This window comes from Macrotis lagotis, chromosome 4, assembly GCF_037893015.1.
Source record: "Macrotis lagotis isolate mMagLag1 chromosome 4, bilby.v1.9.chrom.fasta, whole genome shotgun sequence".
In the NCBI taxonomy this organism is placed as follows: domain Eukaryota; kingdom Metazoa; phylum Chordata; class Mammalia; order Peramelemorphia; family Peramelidae; genus Macrotis; species Macrotis lagotis.
In genome coordinates, this window is record NC_133661.1 from 136216681 (window position 1) to 136227893 (window position 11213).

At 33.3% G+C, this 11213-nt stretch overlaps 1 long non-coding RNA gene across 32 annotated transcripts in view; it reads right to left on the bottom strand.

Moving 5' to 3' along the window:
• Window positions 1-2220: 2220 nt before the first annotated feature.
• Window positions 2221-11213, bottom strand: part of LOC141521529 (uncharacterized) — a 179679-nt gene continuing 170686 nt past the window's right edge. For 19 of the 32 annotated variants that reach the window (XR_012477967.1, XR_012477973.1, XR_012477968.1 and 16 more), the window contains one exon: window positions 2229-11205. This is a non-coding gene — a long non-coding RNA (uncharacterized LOC141521529). Of the gene's footprint in view, window positions 11206-11213 lie in introns of all 32 variants that reach the window. The other 13 variants (XR_012477993.1, XR_012477988.1, XR_012477992.1 and 10 more) reach the window with 7 other exon arrangements.

The following is an 11213-nucleotide window of genomic DNA, read 5'->3' on the forward strand; positions in this document are numbered from 1 at the left end:
AGACTATCCCATGGTTCTGATTATTATCAAGATTTAAAAAGTGATTTATGACATATAATTGAGAACATGTATGATCAGAAAAGGACAAGACAGTCAGTATATGATAATGAGAAATATCACTGATAGAGTGCTCTTCTGGTTCTTGCCAAATGTAAAATCCCTAGAGCAAATCCTCTAGCAAATTGGATCAGTCCTTTTTAGAAAATCTTTGGAAAACATATGGAGAAGTTGCCCAGGATGAGAAAGTTTGGGGTGGGTTGTAACCAACATTAATGGTGAGATTACAACTTTGATAAGAGAAGATCTATTGAACAGAGCAACAGAATAGGCAGTGAATAGATCTCTGATCTCATTGGACCCTCCCTCTAAACAATGTAGATTGGGATCTTCTTCACATTTATAGCCTTAGAAGATTATTTAGAGTATTGAGAGGTTTAATGATTTGCCCAGGGTCATACAACCAGTACAATTGTCTCAGAGGTGGAACATACACTTGGGTATTCCTGGTTTCAAAACATTTTTGTGTCTATGTTGTGGTGACTGAGGCATCAAATAGCTATTCCAACAATGTGACCTAGTGGCTATAATGACTTTTCTTTGGTCCCCATTATTGATCTTTGAGATTTCCTTCTCCTTCCTCTTAATCATCAGCTACATGGAACTCTTACTTGTGGCAAGGAAGGAGGGAAAGACTGAGAGGATATGTATTTCAAAATAGATTAGTTTTCTCCACTCCCCAAGGAAATACTAATATACATAGTGCTTGGGTCACCTTGGATAAACCAAGTAAGATATGCTTCCTTTACAAGTATGAAGCATTTGACAATGTGTGAATTCACCTTTGTCTTGAGACTTTGTCATGAAATAAACCAACATTTTTATGGGGAAAATGCTAGCTCAGAGCATAATCCATGGAAATTATTGGGAGACCCTCCAGAAATTTCCCAAAGTGAGTTTAGGTTCAAGGATATAGGTCACAACTATTAGTACAAATTATACAGCCAATACATTATGTTTAAATAGGATTTTAAGGATTAATTTGAGAACCTAGAAATCATTTAAACAAAAAAATGCTTCTGTGGAAAATATTTTCCTAGTTCTACATTACTGAACTTTTGGATAACCCATTCAAGCAGAGAACTGTCATTAATATAAAATCCATTACCTTTCTGTACTTCTTACTCTCTCCAGTTCTACCAAGTAAAGAAAAACAAATATTAATGAAGAGTTAGAGTTTTGGGTCAGTGACACTCACTTAAGTGCCTACCATTAGGAAAGCAAAAGTCACTAGCCAAAGGTGTTCTCACACATGCATTCATACATACATACATATATGAATTTCTGTGACTGTAGGTATATATGTGTGTATTGTATGTATTTAAATCATCTAACCTTCCAGCATGGAAGGTAACCCTTTAAAATTACAAATCTATACATATTTTTAAAGTAGTTGCCCTGTATAAGCCAACAGAAAATTGGCCCTAAGATGACTTATAAAGGGTTTTTGTAAGACATGAGCAGAACAGCATGGGCTCTGACTAGGCAAGGAATTCAGAGTTGTAATAGAAAACATTTATTTGGCTACAGCTAAACATCCTAACACATGTTAGCATTTGCTGCCAATATGCTTCCTAATTAAGAACAACATAAAATCATAGGAAATCCTGTATCCCCGTCTTCATGCATTTTTCGTGTATCTTTTGTGTCCTGGCTTTACTTCTCAAGCATGGCTACCTCAAGAGAAAGGTTAATTCAGAAGTAATGTTTTGCCAACCATTAACTATGTTGTCATTAACAAGATTAATGTACATTCCAGTATGCATCAGCAAGCTAATTTTTTTCCCCTTAAACAACTGTTCCTATTAAAAGCTAATGAATACTACTGTATTTTTTAAAAATAGCACCATTTTTTTAGTAAGGTGTCATCTGCAAACTAGTTAAAACTTCAGGATTACTGTGGATTCCATAGTAGGGTGGTTTAAACAACAACAACAACAACACTTGTTCTGCCTTGAATTATATAGAATTTGTTTCATTTGTATATTTTATCACATTGAACAGATTTCAAGACAAAGGACAGACTAGGATCTGTTTTTCATCCAAGCCCCTCCTTAAATCCACTCTTACTTCATCTGAAACTGTTTAGAGAAAGACTAGTGAGTTTGTTAACCACTCCTTCTCATTAGATACAAATTCATGTTAATAATTGCTATATAGGTAAAATTTTATTAGATATTTCTAAACAATCATAGCATATGTGTTTTATATGCTACTCTTAGAGAACTCTGATTCATCAGATTCGAAATGGTCTAGATCCTACTTTGTCAAACTAATCACTTCCTCTCTGCACCATCAGGCAAGGAACTTTAAAAAAAAGGCCAACACTAGTACATTATACACTGACATACACTGACTTTAACCTTCTGAGCTTATTTAATTTTTTTCCTCCAAGCATTGAAATGGGTTCTGGAATGACATAAAGAAATAAAACCTGTATCTGAAAGGTTATCTTTCACTTTTTTTTCCACCGGGCTTTTAATACTTTTCAGAATTATTAAATTTTAAAAAATGAAACGCACATGCTCTCTTCACTGCCTCTTTCCTGCCTTCCTGCTTTCTATTTCTTTTCCTCTTTCCTCCCTTTTCAAATCTATTTATTGCTTGTTTTTCTTGGCTCTTTCTCACTTTCCATTTTTCATTATTAGTTCTTTATGATCTTCTGTTTCCTTTTTTTCTTTCTGTCATGGCTGCTATCCCAGTTGTTCTCTCTGGGGCCCCTGAGTTTCCCTTAGCTAATGAAACAAGAGCTGCCTACCTCCCTTGCTTTTGCCATCCAGCTGTTTCCTTTTTAAAATATAAACTCATCTTTATTCAGTAGAGTTCCTGGTCAAGCCATACTTCTTTCACAGAAAAGTGCATTAGTGACCACTATGACAGTTTTTGTTGTTGTTTGTTTGTTTTTCAGGAATTTTTTTTTTAAAGGACTGCTGAGAAGATATTTTGGACATATATTCAAATTCTTTTGGAAGTACTATCCAAAAATAGAAAAGGGCTATTACTTTGCTTAGAATCTCTTGGCACCTTGATATTGAGAAATTCTCCTTGACAGTTTGCCCTCCCCTTAACCAGCCTTTTAAACCTCCCACCTTGAAAGCTTAACATTTCCTGGCTGTTGTGAAGGTATAGTCTAACTAACACCACAAACCTGGATTTTATATGATTAGTTAGTGAAAACTTGCCAACTTTAGGTGCAGCCTGCCAAGTCAAGTCAATTTACTGTGATGCTTTGACTGTGCAAGTAGGCCTTAATCCCCCTTTAATCTCCAGTGTGCCCTTGACATCATGGAAATTACTTACAAAGCTAATGTCATCAGATGAACCATGTTAACTATTTCAGAGATGGTTCCCCTGAATATAATAACCTGTTTACCTTATAAGCTCCAGATTCCAAAATATTTCACTGACACTAATGAGCCCAACAGATATCATCTTACAAGAGGAAAAAAATCCTTTTTCTGTATTATAAGTCATAAAAGCTCATGTGACTGGGAATTTATATTCCAACCAAGCATCAGTTCAGTGTATTTTATTTCAGGACTGATTGATTGGATAAAGAGATTTACATAGTAGCCACCACATCCATGAGTTATTAGAAAGGCAGTTTGTCTTTCATATTCTAGAAATCCTTCCTTCACTGAAAACATTTTGCTGATATAACATACTAAATAGATTATTTTTAATAGCCTATTTGGATCTATAAACTGTCTGTCTATAACTGTTTATATATGTATGTAGGTATGCATCTTTCTACCTATCATCTGTCATCTATCTATCATCTATCTATTTGTCTATCTATCTCATATATATACTATTATATGCTATATATACTATACATGGAAGAAGAATTGCATGAGATTGCCAGCATCATAGATATGGAAAAGACACTATAATTACACTACTTACATTTCAGTAGGTACCAGAATAGTGATACTCTGACCATCACTCTTGAGTTGCATGTGACCCCTTCAAGTGTAAATTTTGACTCTTCAAGAGCTCTAAATTTTATATTAGAATATTTATATGACTCTCCTGATTAATGATGATTGCAAATGTGACTCCAGAGTCACATAACTAAGAAAGTTATATGCCTAGTGGGAAGAGCACTAGCCTAGGAGTCAAGAAAGCTAAAGATTCAGGTCTAAATTCTGCTATTGATTTGCTGTGTGACTATAGCTTAAAATTGGTGTGATTCAACTTTCTCATTTAAATAGCATAACAATGCTATTTAACATACCAAAGTATCATAATTATAAAATTAGGAAAGCTAATATGTAAAAGCAAATTGAAATTTTTTAAGTTCTATATGAACTCAATGATTAGAATAAAAGTCCACTTTCATATCTTCAGTATCCAAATCATAAAATAATTAATAAATTAATTATTCTAATCAGTAGAGAGTGGTGATGGAATATTAGGCAGATTTAATACAGGATAAAATATTTAAATTTGAAGGAGAAGAATTAAGAAGGTTCACGATATTTGAGCCAGAAGATACCTTAGAAATTGACTCCAATTTCTATATCTTAGAGGTGAGGAAATTGGCTCTGTGAGAAGTATAATGATTTACTAAAGATCATATGGGGGGAAGTAAGAGAGATTAGGACCTATGTTTCTGAATTTCTTGGCCAATGCTCTCTGCTATATTTATTATCTTTAGAAAGTTCTTGACCTCACAGATATTCTGCCAAGTTTCTTGGAAAAGATGTGGAATCTCATATTTAAAAAATTACAGAATTCTCTGTGTACAAATGTGTGTTTGTGTATGTATGTATGTATGTATATTAAGGGGAATTTTGTACATCATTGTCCAGTGAGAATTTTGTGTGTCTTTAAAATGAAAACAACTCCAAATTTAAAAAATCCTATAGAACTAGAAAGGTCCTTAAATATCACCTCATCAAATTTCTTTACTTTGTAGAATGGGAAACTGAGGCCCATTGCATCATTATTATTCACAAGAAGAAAGATTTTATGAAGCCTTTAAAAAATCACAGCTAGCCAAGATTGACCCATTTTATACCAAAAACAGCCCTGTTTAAGTAACAATTATTTCCCCAGAGGTTGTCTTAAAATGAGCAAGAATAGATAAATTATAACCTCTATTATAATATAGTTGATGCTAATGGCAATTTCCACCTAAGGAGTAACCTGATTTGATTCAGATTAGACTTTCCTACCTTCATTCATTCAGCAAATATTTATGTAGTTCCTGGGGTATGCAAGACATTATAGTCAGGGACCATTAATCCATTATATGATATAATAATCATAGAAAATAAAGGCAATCACAAATTATTGTTTAATCATCAAATTGAATATCCTTTATTCAGGTAACTTCTGGGGAATCATGACTTTTCTAAACTTTTGAGCATCACTCCTTCCTTGATAGTCTTTCCTTCCCTGACTTTGGTCATCCTGTCTGAGTTATATTAAATTCAGTGTCTTGTACATAGAAGATAATGTTTGTTTATAGAAGTGAAGTGATTGACCTAGACTGTTTGACCACTTTTAGACCTTCTTGGCTTTGTCTACTTTTCCCTCTAAATATGGATATCCTTTGAATTTCCAATTGCCTGTTAGACATGGATGCTATGATGGTACCTCAAATTCAGGATATTCAAATCACATGTCCTTTCTTAGACTTTTTATTTTATTGATGATATCAAAATATTCTCAATCACCCAAGCTTGAAACATTAATATTACCTTTAGCTCTTCTGTTGATTTTACATTAATACTTCTCTCTTCATTTTCTTTTAACTCACACTTACAACTACCTAATATAAGTCCTTATGATCTCTGACCTGGATTATTGTATTATTTTCCTAACTAGCCGCCTTTCCACTCAGTCTCTCCCTTATCTAGTCCATCTCTCCACACAGCTGCCAAAATAATCTTTGAAACATAGAATGGAATGGAATAGTTGAAAAAGAACTGACCTAGGAATCAAGATACCTGGATTTGACTCTTGGGTCCTTTACTTACTATCTGTTAAACCATGAGCAAATCATTTAAACTCACTGAGTTTCAGTTTCCTGGCCTATAAAATGAAAATGATTTATAGCTGTGCTATCTACTATGAGTGAATTGTCAGATATAGGTTGGGTTACATGGCCCCTCATTCTGCCTGGTTCTGTGAAAAGGAAAGTGCTCTGTGAACCTTGAAGAAATTTATTAAAGTTTCATTGTTGCTGCTATTATTTTAATGATATTTATACCACATTACTACTTCCTTGCTCAAAAACTTTCCATAGCTGACCCTTAAAGAAAAAAATGAAATTTCAAATTCTGTTATTTAATAAGATACTCTATATTAGACTTTAAGCTCTGTGGGGGGCAGAGGTAAGGATGGTATAGTTTTTCATCTTTGTATCATCAGTGACTAACATAGGTGCTTATTAAAAGTCCATTGAATTGAATGGAAAGAACACAGTTAATTAGGTTTATATATTCAAATGGATTTCTCTTTTAAAAAACCTTTAGTATCTTCTCTATTTTTATATTTATAAAAATTATCAAATAAATATTAATTAAATAATTTTAGCTTACCTAAATTGAGCAACTCATTAATAAATGTTTGTCAACTATATAAATATATACACAGAAATGTATATATGTGTTCATATCTTTATCTATATATTTTTATAATGTATGCATTTCTGAAAGTAAGATGCAGCTTTTTTTTAATTGAAGACAACTCATGACTGAGGAAAATTTGAATTTCTTATTGAGACTTACACGATTGTTTCTAAAAGATACTAGGCTACTAGGCTACTACTGACCAAGTCATTACTCCTCAGTTCCATATTTTTTACCCTCTCTTTAAAAATGCAAATTTCAAAAAGATGAAATTCTTAAGGTTCACATTTATCACCATTAGACACTAAAGGTTAAAACAGAGAAAATCTCTTTTTTTCCCAACAAATCTTTTAAGTTTACACAAACACTTAAGACAATAATTCAATGTCTAGGTTAAGTGTCAACTCATACTCTTTTGTAATTTAGTAGTTTCCTTTTAGATCCTCTGGATACTCTCTTATCTGCCCACTGGTGATAACATGCAGGAGTTTCATCCTAAATATTAGAAGACACCAAAATGAATGATCATTGACAAGTTTATCTGTCACATTATTGGGAATTCCTTTTTTCCCAGCTCTATGTTTCTAAACAGCCTTCTCTTCTCTTCTCTTCTCTTCTCTTCTCTTCTCTTCTCTTCTCTTCTCTTCTCTTCTCTTCTCTTCTCTTCTCTTCTCTTCTCTTCTCTTCTCTTCTCTGTATCTGTTTATCTCTTTTTCTGTCTTGGTCTCTTCAGCTCTGTCTGCTGTCTCTCTTTCCTTCCCTTTCTCATATTCAGTAGAATGATTAAGTCATGATTAATTGGAACCACAAAGAATAAAGCAAGGAATGAAATTAGAGAAAAGAGAGGGGAAAGGAAGACCATAAGTTTTGGTTTCAGCAGATTAAAACTTGAATTAAAATATAAATGAACACAGATTCTGTCCAAAATTTTGAGAACACATTCTTTCATTTTAGAAGCAGCATCATTCTGGATGTCCTTCATGATATTCTCTGAAAATTTCCAAGTGCATTTGAGATATCTAATTTATAATTATCAAATATACCAATAAAGCATATATCACTAAGTTTATTGGATAAGTGGGGAAGCTGAGGTATAGAAGGATAGATAAATTATCCCAGAATTACTCAGATTTTTGTCAACATAGCATCAGAAGAAATGGTTGAAAACTAGAAATTGTAGTCAATCACCTGTTTTGTCTGCATCATACCAAACAACTAATTTGAATGATTTTTCTTCCTACTGAATTGGCATCATGCAAAGAAAGTACAGGCAGTAGAGGTTGAATAGCACCTTGTCCTTGATGAATACAATACCTTTAAATGAGCTAAATTACTTCACTTTTGAATCCCTATTAAAACAATCTTAAACTGATTTTAAAGGAGAAAGGGCATGAAAGAATGTATAGGAATTGGCAATACAATCTATGAACCTTTGAGAAGTTTTGCATATTGGCACTTAATCCTTATTGAGTTACAACCTATGTAAGGAAATTTGAGTCCTGTACACGAGTTCTTCATTTATTTCTGAGCCAGGATAATTCTAGGATTACCATTTAGAAAATTGGGAGAACAGACTTTTGCACAGTAACCAGGCAGCCAGTATTTAAAATAACTATCTAAAGGTATCTATGTACACTATGTGTGTGTGTGTGTGTGTGTGTGTGTGTGTGTGTGTGTGTGTGTGTGTGTGACAAAGTTAGGGATAGATATTTTGGTTAAATCCTATTAGGAAGGACATTACATTCATTAAGTGAACCATAGCATGTGAAACAAGAAACAAAATTACTCCTACTTCACCACTGCCACTCCTTCCCCTAAAGTAGCATGTTCATTAAATTTAGGAGATTCCTTGCTGGGAAATGAAATGATTTTCAGGAGTAAAGCACACACAAGGAATGCCACCGGTCATTTTTAGCACACCTGCAAGTTTGGTTTTGTTCATAACCAAATGTTTTATTTCTTATGTGACTTTTATGGTTAGGAGGGTTTTCCTTTAATGCTAATGCAAACACAAACTGTTCTCATGCATCATCTAAGAATTTAAAGAAGCTATTCATTTGACACTACAATTGTTGAAATTTTAAAAAATAGCATTGGGGGTTTTCTTTCCACCCAGAATGATCATGTGCTTTTCTAAAAAGTGGCAAACAGAATTTGAATTTGTATCTCAAATTGATGATGACTGCAAACAGTTCTACTTTGGACATTAAAAGGATAAATAATTTACATGAAACTGGACTATAAACAGCTCCTTAAAATATTTTTATCCCTAGCAAAAATGGCATCATCTTGTTTCTCACTGTATTTAAGGTTATTATAATTCTATTTTAATCTTAGTTGGAAAACTTAGCTAGAGAATTAGGTTGTGTGTTCTAGAGTTTTGAAACATAGGTTACTAAAAACTTCTAGATAGTTTTAAGCATCAATGAGCTAATAGCAAAAATTTGATTCTAATGTATCAGCCGACATGTGACATGGTCACCTACTTGCTTTCTGGGTTAGTTTGTTTATTCCAATTGACTTCATGTTGACAAGTCTGGGTTTCCTGAAAAGGGACACCACTTTCCTACAACTCAAACTCTCTCAGGAACCTCAGTATAACTTTGTTGGGAGAAGGGTGGCATATAGTCCTTCATTCACCAATGTAGTTCATGAGCCCCAACTATTATCATTCCTCCCTAAACAAAATCAATTGCAATGATCACACTATTAACTCTTAGGCATAAAAGATTTCCTTGATGATGAAGTAGAAGCAATAATTAGTAATGAATGCATCATAGTTACTCATTATAAATCCAAATTTAATAATAATGAATATGTTAAAGTTAACTCATAAACTTTAATCACACTTTCACTCATGCATAGAGGATACATGGGGTTGAGTGGGGTACATAATTATAGAAATCTAGCAGAGAGACACATGACTAAGGATAGCTCATGTATTCGAGGCAACTCTAGACTTTGCAGTCCAGAATACTTCAAGAACAATCTTTACCACATAAAGCCTTTTCTCTGATAACTGTTCACCCTCATTACCACTCCACTCCTATGCAAATCTGCTCATTTACTATTCATGAAGTGATAAAGAAGTAATAAGCTTTGGAAATTTACAATTACCTTTTAAAGGGTATTGAAGAAATATTACTCTATTATACTGACAAAAAGTTCCTTTTGAACCAGAGAAATGCAAAGTTTCGCATATTGGTTCTCTGGGCAAGGCAGACAAACCCAACCAGCTTCCCAATCAAATGGACTGCAGCATCCTGTCAACTATCTATATCATCCAATCCAAGCAGAACTCATCTTAAAACTTGTCATTCCCCATATGTTTTTCTTGTTCCCTAGGTGGGGCAAAAAAAGAACAACCAGGCACTACTGAGAGATTTTACCTTTCTCAAAAATTGTTTTACAATCAGAAGACTCCTAGACTTTTTTCCCTCTGGTCCACAAAGCAATTCTTTTCTTCCAGTCATCAATTTCCCAAATATTATGGTTTTTAAAATCTTCCTATCCAATGACTGTTTCTGCTATTGCCTCCTCATTTTGTTTTACTTAACCATTATTTTCTCTTTTTCTGTGTTCTTCAAATTATCCGATGGCCCACTACCACCTCTAGGGGGAAAGTGACTCACTTTTTATTTTATGAAGTAAAACCCACAAAATTCATTTTAATCCCATTGGTTTCAATATTGCTAACTTTAAACATAATTGTCAACAAATGAACTGAGTGACCACAATGTACGTTTTACTTCAAATAGGTTCTCCAAATTCTTTGTTTAGCATTACAATTTCTCTATTTGGTCCTCCTAGCCAACTTTATAACCTCACATTTTATCCAAAAAATGGTCTTTATACTTGAATTATAACTCTTTTGAATAAACAAAAGTTCCTTTTCTGTCATTTTCATAAGAAAACTATCCATAGATGAAAGGGACCATACTTTTTATCCTTCACAAGATACATTGGTTATTTTGCTTTGTGCAAAAGTTTATTTACTATCCTAAAAGTTCATTTCAATAATCAAATTATTCATTTGATAGTAAAGCAGTGTCCCAGACAAAGGGGAAAATATAACTGAGTGGCAAAATGAAAACAGAAAAGATAAATAATAATATTGAAGAGTTTAAATAAAAGAAAAATTAATAATTATTTGAAGTCTATCATGTAAACAAAAACTCAGAAAATAATACTATCCAGATAAATCTAAAATGTTAAGCATGTCTTTACCATGGTTCATCTAGGATGGCATAGTTTTTTATATCTTTTAAGAATTGGCAAAGATTTTCTTGTTATTGATTTCCATGTAGAATTCCCAAATGATGGATGCAGTTTTGAGACTGCACTGAATGTATCACTGTCAATGGAAAACTTGACATATTTTACTTAGTGTTCAATCACTACCTGTTTAAAGTTTATCCATATCAAACATATGTCTATGTGTACATCTTGGATACCCAATCTAGATTTATAAAACAGCAGCCTTGCTACCCTTTTCTTTTTATCTGTGGCAGACAACATTTCTATCCAGCTGTCATTCAGCAAAGTGTTCTTGCATTTTAAAATATGTCTGAAAGA